This window comes from Taudactylus pleione, unplaced genomic scaffold (assembly GCF_031769625.1).
Source record: "Taudactylus pleione unplaced genomic scaffold, aTauple2 ptg000026l, whole genome shotgun sequence".
NCBI classification, from domain to species: Eukaryota; Metazoa; Chordata; class Amphibia; order Anura; family Myobatrachidae; genus Taudactylus; species Taudactylus pleione.
The window spans coordinates 7,396,635-7,409,912 of record NW_028284428.1 but is presented as its reverse complement, the minus strand read 5'-3'; the positions used below and the strand labels follow the sequence as shown (position 1 = coordinate 7,409,912).

Below are 13,278 nucleotides of genomic sequence, written 5' to 3'. Positions count from 1 at the left end.
TAATAACTGGTAGATAATAGACAATAAATTCATTGTATGATACATCAGATGTTTTTGGCATCTCCTTTATCTGAATTTAAACAAACACACACACACACAAACACACACACACCAGATTAATCAGTGCAGTTTGGTTGGCATTTGCATGACATTTCACACTTACTGGTATAATAGTCTTCTGTTACTATTGTCCTACTTTCTGCTTTAGTTCACTTCAATAATTGTTGCTATTCATTTATAAAGTATAGGCATTGTCTTCAGTACGACTGAGTAGTAATAAGGGATAGAATATAGCTGTATACTCTCATAGAGGTTACAAAGAATGCAAGAAAATAAGGAGTGTGCTGATTTGCCACAAGTACATGTGACTAAAAATTGTGATAAGTACAGTAGGATCGAGGTTGTGTAATTATTGTATTTTGGACTAGAATGGACCAAAACATTTATAGAAGATTTAGAATTATGAAAATTATTTTATTTCCCATTGTACTACCGCAGATCAAGAAAGAAGATTTAGAATGATGAAAATAATTTTATTTCCCATTGTACTACCGCAGATCAAGAAAGAAGATTTAGAATGATGAAAATAATTTTATTTCCCATTGTACTACCGCAGATCAAGAAAGAAGAAAATAATTTTTATTTTGTTGTGGAAGACAAAGTATAGGGGAATGTATATATTATATATATATAAAAACTTTATGTCAGTGTGTCGATATTTTTTCTTTGTTTACTGTTTTAGAATAAGACACAGCAGGTGTCTTGGGTACCTCACAACATTACACTAGAATCAGTTACCACTCCAGGATTCCCAATATTCCTCAAAACACTAGCTATCACAACCAGGGATGTAGTCTCTGGGAGTATGCTGGTTTTTTTCACACACCCCCCCCCCCCCCTTCCTTACAGGTCGCCATGGGATGCAGTTGAAATCCCGGTTGTCAGGATGCCGGCGCGCAGAATGTCGGTGCCGGAATCCTGACATCAGTCAGAATCCCAACACTGTAGCCATTCATGGGTCTCCCTGAATCACAAGACATTAAGATTTAATATGAATATGTATATTTCTGCACGTTGACCTTTAGTAGATTCCCCTGGCAATTTTGGAATTTAATTTGGAGAACTAAGGCTAGTGGAAATATAACTCTACATCATCAGTCGTCACAGCTTGTGGACTGGATGGAACTGGGGATATACTGTTCTGGTCACTACTGTCTCTAACTTATTTGGCAGTAAATCAGTCCTTTTTATAAGATGATATAAGATGAAGTCCCTTATTAACACAAGTAATTACCATTACTGCAGCCTGGTGTGTGTAGTAGTTAGCATTACTGCCTCACAGCCCTTTGGTCATGAGTTAAATTCCTGACCAATGCATTATCTGTGTAGAGTTTGCATGTTTTCCACATGTGTGGCTTTACTCCAAGTGCTCTGGTTTCCTCCCACACTCCAAAAACTCTTAAAATTTGGTTTAACTGTAATAACTAAAATAGCTCTGACATTGTGATATATAAATTGGAATGTATTTGTCAAATGCTTTGCAGCTACCATGGAGTGAAAGCATTGAGTAACTTGTAAATGTACAAGGAAAAGTGTGCCTGTAATCCTTGCATGAGGGTGCCAGCATTAAAAATGCATGCATGTGCACTTGCAGTAAGTACATGACTGGAACAAGAGCCAGATTTAGCAAAGGCAAATGGAGGGGGTTTCTGGTTGCCCGGGAACCCCCTCCCCTCCCCAGTCCACACCATTACCACAAAAGAAATAGTATATAATACAATTTTACTAGTGCTGTATCACAAATGAAATAATTAGCACCTCCTGTGGATTATTTACCATGTGTCAGCCAGTAATGAATACACGTTTATACCAACTATAAGGTCTGGAAAACATGCACTGTCAGGGTTACACTGCTATAGACCATCTATAGGGTTAATTATTAACACTGTTATCCAGTGCATGCCGAGACCAATATGTACGTATATGTCTAGGGCAATGCTAGGTTCTTCTGCTGCTCCCCAGACTCCAGTTTCGCTCCCATGCTCTAGAATGGTGCCCAGATGTGTAATAAGAACATTCAGCTCAGACAGGATGTACCTACTGCTGCATCAAATGGCTTACAGTGATCACAGGTCCTTTATATGTTGGAATTATGGCATACACTACACTTTATATGATGCATATTAAAGCTGGTTAAGTGCTAATTATGGTCCTCTTCATGGTTGGCCTCTAAAATCAAACTCAAGTATTTGGAACCCCCTTCTAGAAATCCTTAATTTGCCCCTGCTTAGTAGCAACCCTCTTGGCTGGCCAATCACGGGGATGTGCTCTTCTACAGAACATCCCACATAAGATTCATGGAGAGGAGAGATTTAGGGGCACATTTACCAAAACCGTGATAATATTCAGCTGTCTAAATGATACTGGCCTGGAGGGATAAACGTTATCTTTCTCTGGGCCAGTCTCACATGAGCTTTCAGAACTGAAAACACAGATTTGGCCTCTCACTTCCACTAAAAATTTTTTATGGCTTTTGTTCAGTTGGCAGTCACCATACTGTAATAAAATAATTTCAGTTAGAAAGAGAAGTGACAATGGGTCAGCATTGTGGGATGAAGGTTCTAAGTAGAGAGTAAATCAGGGAGAGGAGTGATAGATAGGGAATGGACGCTAATTCTAGAGAGATGGGCACTATGAGAAGAATTAAAAGTAAGACCTACAGTTTATCAAATACATGGGATATTGAAAAGGTTGATTCATAAAATAGAAGCATTTACAATTGTGCTGATATGAGTAGACTTCAGGTTCCTTTGAGTCTACTAATGGCTTGTCACCTTGTACTAACTATTAGCTGGGCAATACATCACTGGGCCAACAATAGATCAAGTGAGGTCACATTGTTAGTAATGAAAAACAAATTCAATACATTATTGACAATTATTTGTGGATGGTGCCCTTAAACCAGGTTGAAAGAAGATAACCTATACTCTGTGAGATAATGGGAGAAAGGAAGTTGAGGGTTTAAGAAAAGGTAAAGAGTATGCTCAGGGGACATGCTCTGTATATAACCCTGATATTGACCACGTATTCTCTCTTCATTGATTCTTCTGCAACGCTGCCTTTCTTTCTTCCTCCACCCCCCCCCCTCCTTTTTTCTAATATTTGTATTTTTTGCTGTTATTTTTGTGTTTTTATCCAGATATCCATATGTATTTTTTACTTTTCTTTGGATATTATAATATTGTTCATGGGCTATTTTTGTACTGTTATACAATTATTATTCAAACTGAGGCTATATTTCTACTTCCCTAATGTATGTTTAGCGTCTGAATCCACACACCAGTTTGCTTTTCCCATGTTACCTTTGTATAACTATTGCACATTGTTATTTACTGTTATTGATATCTGCCTGTAACATTTTAAATTTTTTCTGTCACTTGATTTTTGAAAATCCAAAATAAAAATCTTTAAAAAAAAAAAAGAAAAGGTAAAGAAAATAAATCAGAAAGTATAGGCAAGTACATTAGCAGAGAGTGAAAGTGCATATTAGAGAAGGTTAGAGTAGATGAAATACTGTACAGAGTTAATAAAGAGACAACAAGAAACCTGGATGCCTGGAGAGAATTCAGCGATATCCAAGAAACCAGTAGAGAATGAGATGCCAAGGTTCCTTAACAGAGACTGATGGGATATGTCTATGCAGCCAAGGAGACAGCTATAAATATCATCATTGTACCAATTGTGGACATCACTTAAACTTGTTAGCATAATGGCACATTGGTTTTACATAAATAGGAGGTAATGCTGCCATTTGTTGTTCCAAGGTTTACCTGATTTACTATCCATTGAAACTAACCTATAAAAAATAGAAATACTCTGTTGTAAAAGGACACTAAAAAGTTTAAAGCACTTCCAATGTATTAAGAAGAAACACTGCTTTAATATGAATTAGTGTATTGCAGCATTAGAGGTTATTATTTAATAACTTAATTGGATAAAGATTGCAGAGTGAAAAAATTGAGTTATCTAGACTTATTAAGATAATTATTTCTGCATATGCTCTGTCCTCAATACTCAGCCTTACCCCAACTCGCCCCATTCTTTCCCTAACAAGCACTTTTCCTAAGTGTGTTGTTCTTCTTCCTTGGAGCTCTACACATTAATCTGTACATTGTCACTACTGTTAATATCTATCTACCACCAAGTAACAAAGGGCGACTAGAAGTAGATAAAAAATAAAAAGCTATTGATGTATGTGGCATGAAACTGGACTCAAATTTGGAACACGGCTAAGAAAGGGTCACTTTCACTTTGCTAGATACCAGACAAAATGCTTCCTGGATTAGGAGACACATTACACCCCCCCAACAGCCGCTACAAGTGCAGGAAAATCAATGTTCTTCACAATGCAGTCACCAGTCCACTCTTAAAATAGAGACAAGAAGGCAAAGAAACAGATTAAACACTATAAACTGGAGGAATCCTATGCAGAAACTTAATACACAATAAGGGAAGTGTAGACTATAACCTTCAATCTTTCTATAGATATATCAGTGAATTATGTACTGTCAAATTTATCTTGATTGTGTGAAATCACATAACCGATTTCTATTGTCTGTAGGAAACCACTTCACTTTTATGTACAATTTTCTGGAAAACAATGAATACACTGACAATATAACTGTGCAAACTATATATTATTGTACACATCTGCCACAATTACCAGCAATAAATCAGTTTCCCAAAAGATGTCCCTTACTGCCTAATTTCCCCATGAAGAGTAATACATCTGTCATTTAAGCTAAAAATAATGGTTTGGAAGGTTCAGAAGGATAAAGGAAGCTCTGGCCCAAAGACGTGCTATTGCCCAAAGCTGGCACCCAGCACAGTGCTTGCTCATAAAGGTGCTGATTCAGAGTAGGGCACATCTATGCGACTGAACCACCCCTATCCATCTGCTTGTGGAAATAGCCATCATCACTATCAGTGTGCAATTACACCAGCCTAGCATCTGATGGAGGAGGCCCTTATGAAATCAGATGGATCTCTTCAATTGCTCACTCAGCACAATCCCATTTATACGCCCACAACATGTCCACTTTAACTACAGGTGAATTGCCAGTGCCCGCCAGGGTACACCCATTCAGCTGCAAATGGAGTTATTGAGCCTGATTCAGAGTAGTATGCTGTAGCACATCAACTGCAACTTTGTACACACCCACCGTCTGTGCTACAATATGCAAAGGCTGCAGGAGGCATCTCAGGGCCTGATTCAGAGATGGGTGTTGTTAGCACCGATGCCGCATCTAGGGACACAACAGCAATGCTAACATATGCTAAGGCAGCTGGAAGTATCTGTTAACAAAAGATTCCTCCTGCCAGCATTGCAGATCCGAGTGCTGCGTCCAAAGACGCAGCATCAGATTGCCATTGCGACCATCAGCTTACTCAGACTGGGCAACAGAACTACTCAGCCAAGGCCAGGAAATATGCATCGGAAGACACAGACCCTGGCCCCGGCATGCCTAAATAGGTGGGTGCTGGGGGTACTTCTTTGGGGGCACTGCGAGCAATCTTGCAGGACCCGTTCTTATGCATGCGCAGACCACCCGCCATCAGAGATGTACGCCATCCATTGGGATTGCAAACATCTCTGAATTGGGCTGTAAACTAATAAGATGCTCACTGCCGGCTTCTTTGATCCAATGCTGCATAATGGGACACAACCATCAGATCAACTGCATGACCATCTTACATCTGAGTAACCGTCAGGTTAAAATCATGCAGGTAAATCATGCTGCCGGGGTCAGTGAAGCTGCCATTTGTTTTTTTACATGCCCAGAAAACGAGACAGAAAGCACCCCCTTTCTGAGACGTGCTGTGTCACCACCCCTTCCTATTCCCCAAATGGCTGCAGCATGTCAGTCAAGCTGTGGTTTAGGGGTCACTCCGACCATCGTCGCAGACACAGATCTGCACATGCCCAATTTCCTAAACATCAGAGTTGTACATATACCATCAGGATTGAGTACAACTCTGATCAGGCCCATTACTAAGAAGCGCACAACTCTGATTCACCCAAGTAGCGTAAAGCTCAGCCACACAGCATACTGTATGCAGTATCCTTCCGCAAAACAGGCCTGTGTGCAACGAAGATGTAGCCCCAACGTGTATAAGGAAACAGCACAGCTAGCAATATGTCCTCTCAGCCCTACCCACATTTCAGTACACTATGACTGTAGTACATATTCATTTTAAGTCTGATCAAACATTGCATATTAAGAATGAAATGACTAAGGGAACCAATATAAATGTAGTGTAACTTTCCTTACCCTTGTTTGTTATGTCTGCATTTATTTTGCCTACTTCTTATGTCCTGCTTTATAAGAATGCCCTATATTCCTCTCTGGTTGGCGCTTGCTAATGAATTATAGGATGAAGGATGGTTGAGTTGAAGAGCAGACACAGACATCTGAATTATCAGTATTTATCTTTAATATTCTCTAAAAAAAACTATTTTGTAAATAATAATAATAATAATTCCATTCCCATATAGCTGCATCATACAGTGTATTTTACCTGGCATCTTTAACCTAAATGACTTAAGATTCTACTTACAACGTCTGAATTTCCCAAATAACTGGAACATTATATTGAGCATCTCCTCATCCTATTGGACAATAAGGACAAGAAAGCTGCATGTGGTGCTCTTGCTTAAGGGCCTGCAGACTTAAAGAATTAAATGTTGATACCCCTGTAGAAATTTTAAAAAGGTGACATGGATGTCCTGGTTCTCTGTTTCAAAATAATGCTATTACTAACATACATCACTTTAGCCTGGTGTAGTGACAAACACATTCTCCCAAACAATCTGGTTGTAATCACTGCAGGCTAACTCATTACAGTACACAGCTGCCATGCTGTGGGCCGTAACAATGTTGGAGGATTCGGTCCGTCTCCTCTCCATTCATAGCTCCTGAGTCCATGGCTCCTCGTCTCTGTGGCTGCCTCCTCTCTGAGGCCAAGGTGGTCTTGCTGCTCTTGCTTGTTAGAGGTGTGCTCTGTGCTGCCGGGAACTTGGACCTGAAGCAGACTTCCGGAGTCGTAACCTCTGACATGTGCTACTGCACATGCACGGCTACCTACAGCTTCATCCAGCATATCAGATGTGCCCCTGAGTTACCTAGGGTAAGGTAACTTACTGGAGAGCCCCATGAGAGTCTAATTACCAATGTGCCACCACCATAGTCTATATATACAGGGTATCCCATAATGAAGGGACACATTTTGAATGCAAGTATCTAGGACTGGAACAAGCACGTTTATTATAGACTATGTGTAATACATAACCAAGGTACAGGAGTTCATAGCACTGTTAAATGTTTGAATATCACACCCCTTCTCAAACTCGGTCCTCAGGACCCCACACAGTTCACGTTTTGCAGGTCACCCAGCAGGTGCACAGGTGTATTCAGTACTCACTGACACATTTTAAAAGATCCACAGGTAGAGCAAATTATTTCACTTGTAGTTCTGTGAAGAGACCTGGAAAACATGCACTGTTTGGGCTCCTGAGGACCGAGTTTGAGAATCTGTACCTTAGATGGTCACCACCTGGAAGAGAGCAGCCTGTGTGTGTGAATGTGTCTGTCCACAACTAGACTAGTCAGCCAGTGGGTAAGAGCTTCTCTGCTCCGCCGTAACATTAAGGATCAATGTCCTGGAAAGGAGACCAACATTAACTCCCAAAATCAGACTTTGAAATACCATACATTTTAAAGATGGGTGAGTGCCCACACTCTTGTAAATCTATATATTAAGCGAGAAAGCGTGTCTATCTGTATGTCCTTTATGCACGGCCACAGTTTTGGACCTACAGTAGCTCCACTAAATTTGGCATGCTGGTGTAGTTAGACCAGGATTGGTTTTTGCCTCGGATAGAACTTCGTCAGGGCCACACACTGTCACACAATCCCTAAAAATGGAGACACTTTTATGTTACACAGGTTCTGGGGCAGTCTGCAAAAAAACCTGTGTGAAAAGTACACAAGTATCATATCAGCCTCACAGGCTGAGCAAGTGTCAAACTTTATGACTCATGAAAGTTCATATTAAATCCAGAGTTAGTCCTTTTTAAAGTGACCATACATATTAGTTAGCCCTCTGTGTTTGCATGTAAGGGCATAACTAGAACTTTGTGGGTCATATAGCACGATCTTAAAAGAGCCCCTCCCAGAGGTAAAAAAAAACCACAGGTGTGAATTTGGTACCAGGCAGCCAGCTAATTACAGCTGGTGCACCGGCAGGCAGTGGCAGAAATGGACAGACAGCGCTGGCACAATTTTAATCTGGCACCAGTCTCAAGTCAATCGGAGCTCATGGACCGCCCGTCAATCAGGAGCCACCACTGCTGATTTGCTACCAGTCTGCAAGCTCTCATTGCCTCGTGACTGACGGCGCTGTCTCTCCATGACTGCCTGCTAGTGTGCCAGTTGTAATCAGCTGGTCGGGCCAGCACCAAATCAACACCAATATCACCCGGGTCAGCCCTGACTGGATCAGCCCACCTTGTGCGCTGGATACAGAGGGAGTGGCGGGCCACAGAGGTAGCTCGGGCACCTGAGCAGCTGCACCCCTTGCACCCACAGTTGTTACGCCACTGTTTGAATGCATGTTAGCAAACAGTGGGGTCCTTTTCAGGATCAAAGGAATGGAGTTATAGAAGAGGACAATGTAAACAAATAAAGGCTGCAAGTGTACTTCAGGGTCCAGTCTTCAACCCGGGCAATGCCAAGTATCCCAGCTTATGGGACACCCTGTATAGTCTCGCTGCTACCACTGATAATATATTGCATACAGTGAGTGCAACATCTGGCACACCACAACGCCCAATTTGGCTGCAAATTGATAATCCAGATAATCTGTTATTAACCCTGTGTTTACCTGTTCCTGTTTCTACCTGGTTAATAAATCTTCATCTGGATAACTCATCTGGGATGTGGACTAATCTTGATAGCATGCCCCTACCATCATAGTGTTTGCCAATATTGCGCCCTTGCCACCAGGGATCTGACGTCACAATCTTGTGACAATCCCCGAAGAGGAGGAGCTGTTCTTCCCCTGTCTGCCAGCCGCCTCAGCCAAGCCTACCACTGAGCCACAAGCTGCAGTTCTGGGGTGGATCTAGCAGTTACAGATAAATAAATACTGTTTACTAAAGAAGAATGTAGAAGGTGATATCTGCCAACAATTGCGCTACAAAGGCTGCTAAAGGGTAAATCTCCTTGGTGTTATCCTCACCAAAATTACATTAACACAAACAAAAATCCGGAGAATACCACTCTGCGCTCACCCAAGATATAGAATTTACTTATCTTCAATATGAAGTCCTGATCTTGGGACCTCAAATGCTTTTTATAATGGACACTTTATATGATAGGTGTGGGATGTATGTTCCAATGTTGATGAATATGTGGGAACATAAAACATAGAAAACAATCTAGTGCAGACGTATAAGAATTCACTTGAGTACACAATAATTCACATATAGGGGTGTATATGATCTACCCCAAATTAATACATATATAGTCCATTCAGGTATATGCTCTCCATATGTCCATATTAAAATGGAAAAAAAAGCACATTTAAAAACCAAAGAGACAAAATTTCCAAAAAAATAAAAGTGTTTTAATTGGATATTCCTTCCTTGAGGAAGATCAGAGTACTGATCGAAACGCGTTGGCGGTATTGGTGTTGAACAGCTATCCTGACCAGACCAGAGGAGGACGGTGCCATTTCCATCGAAGATTTGGGTGCATTACTGCGGGCAGTGAGATCACTCTTATACGCACAAAAAACCACTGTATTCTGGTAGGAAGCCATCTTCACCTTTTGTGGATATTTCAGCTGTGAAGCATTGTTGTATTTTTAAAGTTATTTGGAACTCCTTCATTTGGATATATCCAATTAAAACACTTTTATTTTTTTGGAAATTTTGTCTCTTTGGTTTTTAAATGTGCTTTTTTTTTCCATTTTAATATGGACATATGGAGAGCATATACCTGAATGGACTATATATGTATTAATTTGGGGTAGATCATATACACCCCTATATGTGAATTATTGTGTACTCAAGTGAATTCTTATACGTCTGCACTAGATTGTTTTCTATGTTTTATGTTCCCACATATTCATCAACATTGGAACATACATCCCACACCTATCATATAAAGTGTCCATTATAAAAAGGATTTGAGGTCCCAAGATCAGGACTTCATATTGAAGATAAATAAATTCTATATCTTGGGTGAGCGCAGAGTGGTATTCTCCGGATTTTTGTTACTGTTTACTAAAGAGTATAGTCACTACTATACAGTCAGGGGTATATGGCAGCACAGTACATATAGAGGATAGGTATATGGTATACAGGAAGGGGTTATCCCTATATACAATCATACCTCCCAACTGTCCAGCTTTTCAGGGCCTGTCCTGCCATCCCACCCGCAGGCCACAGTGTCCCAAGGTAGGGGGTGTAGGTGGAAGCATTCTCACCACTTCTCTGCATAGCAACTAGTCAGTGCGGGGAGATCTTGGGGGCAGCCCAGCATCTCCAGGAGTGCTGGTCATGCCTCCAGAGTGGGGAAAACAGGGGCATGCCATGAGACCATGCCCCTTCCCCACAAGGTCATGCCCCTTTTTCAGGTGCGAGTTGCCGATGCAACGACGTTAAAACGCCGGCAACGGACCGGCACCTCGCACCCTTCGCGGCCCGCTCTGAGCCCGAATTCGCTGAATTTTGCTCACAGAAGGGGCTGCAAACAAAATTGTGCGAATCCAGGCTGCCGTAAAGTGTGCCCATTACCGCGATGACTTGCACCGTCGAGATCATCACAGCTAATAGGATCAACCCTAATGTAACCATTCCTTCAGCAAGAATCTCTGTACAGTTATCCAGATTGTTTTACCATAGAAGAAACATTCTTAATGCTCAGTCTTTTTATAGCAGTGACTTAGCAAAACGCCTCATGTGTGAGAAATTAGATCCTACAAATAATATAGTGTATCCATCACTTGATACATTTTGACCTTTGCTGGCAACAAAATATTCCATTTTAATAAACTTGGCATTGAACAAATAAATGCTGCAAGGAACTGTTTGTCTTTGCCAATGCAAAGTTTAAGTCTTCACTGCACAATGCTATCAACATTTCTATTACTAAAAAACTGAATCAGTTCTTGGTTAGTTGCAGAAATTTGTTCTGTGCACTTAGAAACGTCTCAGTGCTTTGTAATATGATGCCTCAGCCTAACCCTTTGTTTAGCAGCCATAGTGTATAATGCTGTTGTTTGGCTTGTTTTATGTTTTGTATAAATTGTGCTGTTTAATCAAGAAGATAAACATGGCTGCTTTTGAGTAATACATGGGGCTGTCAGGTGTTTAGGCCATACCTTATTGACCCATTGAAAAGTAATGCACACTCCTAACTTTACTTATGTCAATAATGCACATAAAAGTGATGTATGTCTAGGCAAAAGAAAATGTAAAATAAATGATTATAGGCTGCAACGATGCCTTAGCAGCAATTCCTCATGAATTATCACAAAGTCTTTTGCCACCTGTCCATAGTTTCCAAAACCATTTCTATTGTAAGTGTACAGTTTTGTTTCTGTTTCTCAGTAATGGTCTGTTGCACAGTATATGTTCACTGGATTTTATAAACTAATGTTTATTGAAGTGGAGTATTTAGAAATTAAAAATAGATAGCTTTATAACCATATAAAGTATGACTGAAGTCTTCACTAAAAATCTTGAATGAGTTGGACAACGTCTTCGAACAAGAGTCTTAATAAGTAGAAACTACTGGACAAAGAGGCTGTTAGATAAATAAGTGTGAGGAGACTATATGAAACTAATATCTATATGACGTATATATGCCACTCTTCAGCCACAAACTCTGATGGATATGTTTCTCTTGGCTGATAGCATTCATTATGTGATTGGTGGTGGTGGGTTGGGATTTCTTATCTTCATATGTGAAAGTGGTCCAGTGTGTTCACCCTGTAATAGCCATCAAACAATGAAATAGAGATATGTGGGTAAGTTTACTAAGATGGGAGTTCTATTAAGAAGTGATGTTGCCTGTAGCAATCAATCAGATTCTACTTCTCATTTATCTAGCACCTTCTAGAAGATAATACCAATGATTGGTTGCTCTAGGCAACATCACTTCTTAATAGAATTCCCATCTTAGTAAATTTACCCCATGGAATCTAGGAATGTATATACTTTGATGTGTGAAGCCCGAGAGCATTACTGCTTTGAAGGAGATTTAATATGACAATATGTTATTGAGTTACATATTCCAATTCCCGTATTTTCTGCTGCCCTTAATTTGAAGATATGTGACACTAAAAAAGGAACTTGTATCATACCTGTATTAGGTTGGTTCAATAAGTAAAGTAACAAGACCTCTGATGTGTTAATGTTCTCTATTTCATTTTAAGTTCCCACTAGGCCAGAACAGGTAGACCACTGCTTCCCATCATGGCCTTTACACTGCCTCATATCAGTCATCATACTGTTCCCAACATCAGTTGTAAGATTATGGGGCTGGTGGAAACATGGCCAAACATTGAGGTTTGTATTGTTATCAGATTTCTGAGTCTAAAGGGCACATCAGCAGTTTGAATTCATCGAGAAGTTTTCGAGGTATACAGTGATAACGTCATGTCACAGAAAAAGGTTTGGGTTTGGTGCACTGCCTTTGATAATGGCATTACAGACGTTCAAGATGAGCAGCAATCCAGCTGGCAAAGCACGTCCAATTTGTGCCGAATTGAAATTCTGATTCAGGAGGACAGATGCATTTGAGTGATATTGCTGACAAACTGAACATATCAGAGGATACTATGCACAACGTTGTTCATGAGAAACTAGGGTACAGGAAAAAGTGTTCACAATGGGTATCAGAGCAACTCACAGAAGTTCACAAAACCAATAGGATGGGATTGTCTATCATGCACTTGATGCGGAACCATGAGGGAGTACAGTTCCTGCAGCGTATTGTTACATGTGACACTGGAAACAAAGCAAGCATCCATGACATGGAAACATGCATCATCCCCACCTTCAAAGAAATTCAAAACAACTCTTCTTCATGATTTTCTCACCAAGGGAGATACTGTGAATGCTGTCCACTGTAGTGACACATTGAGCTGGTTGCTGAGGGCAATTTATCGAAAATGACCTGGGTTGCTACGAACAGGTGTTGTATTGCT

General features: G+C 40.5%; 1 protein-coding gene across 2 annotated transcripts in view; it reads right to left on the bottom strand.

Moving 5' to 3' along the window:
• The window catches only part of SMPX (small muscle protein X-linked), a 171,582-nt gene that overhangs the window by 73,832 nt on the left and 84,472 nt on the right, over positions 1-13,278 (bottom strand). The window lies entirely within an intron of this gene.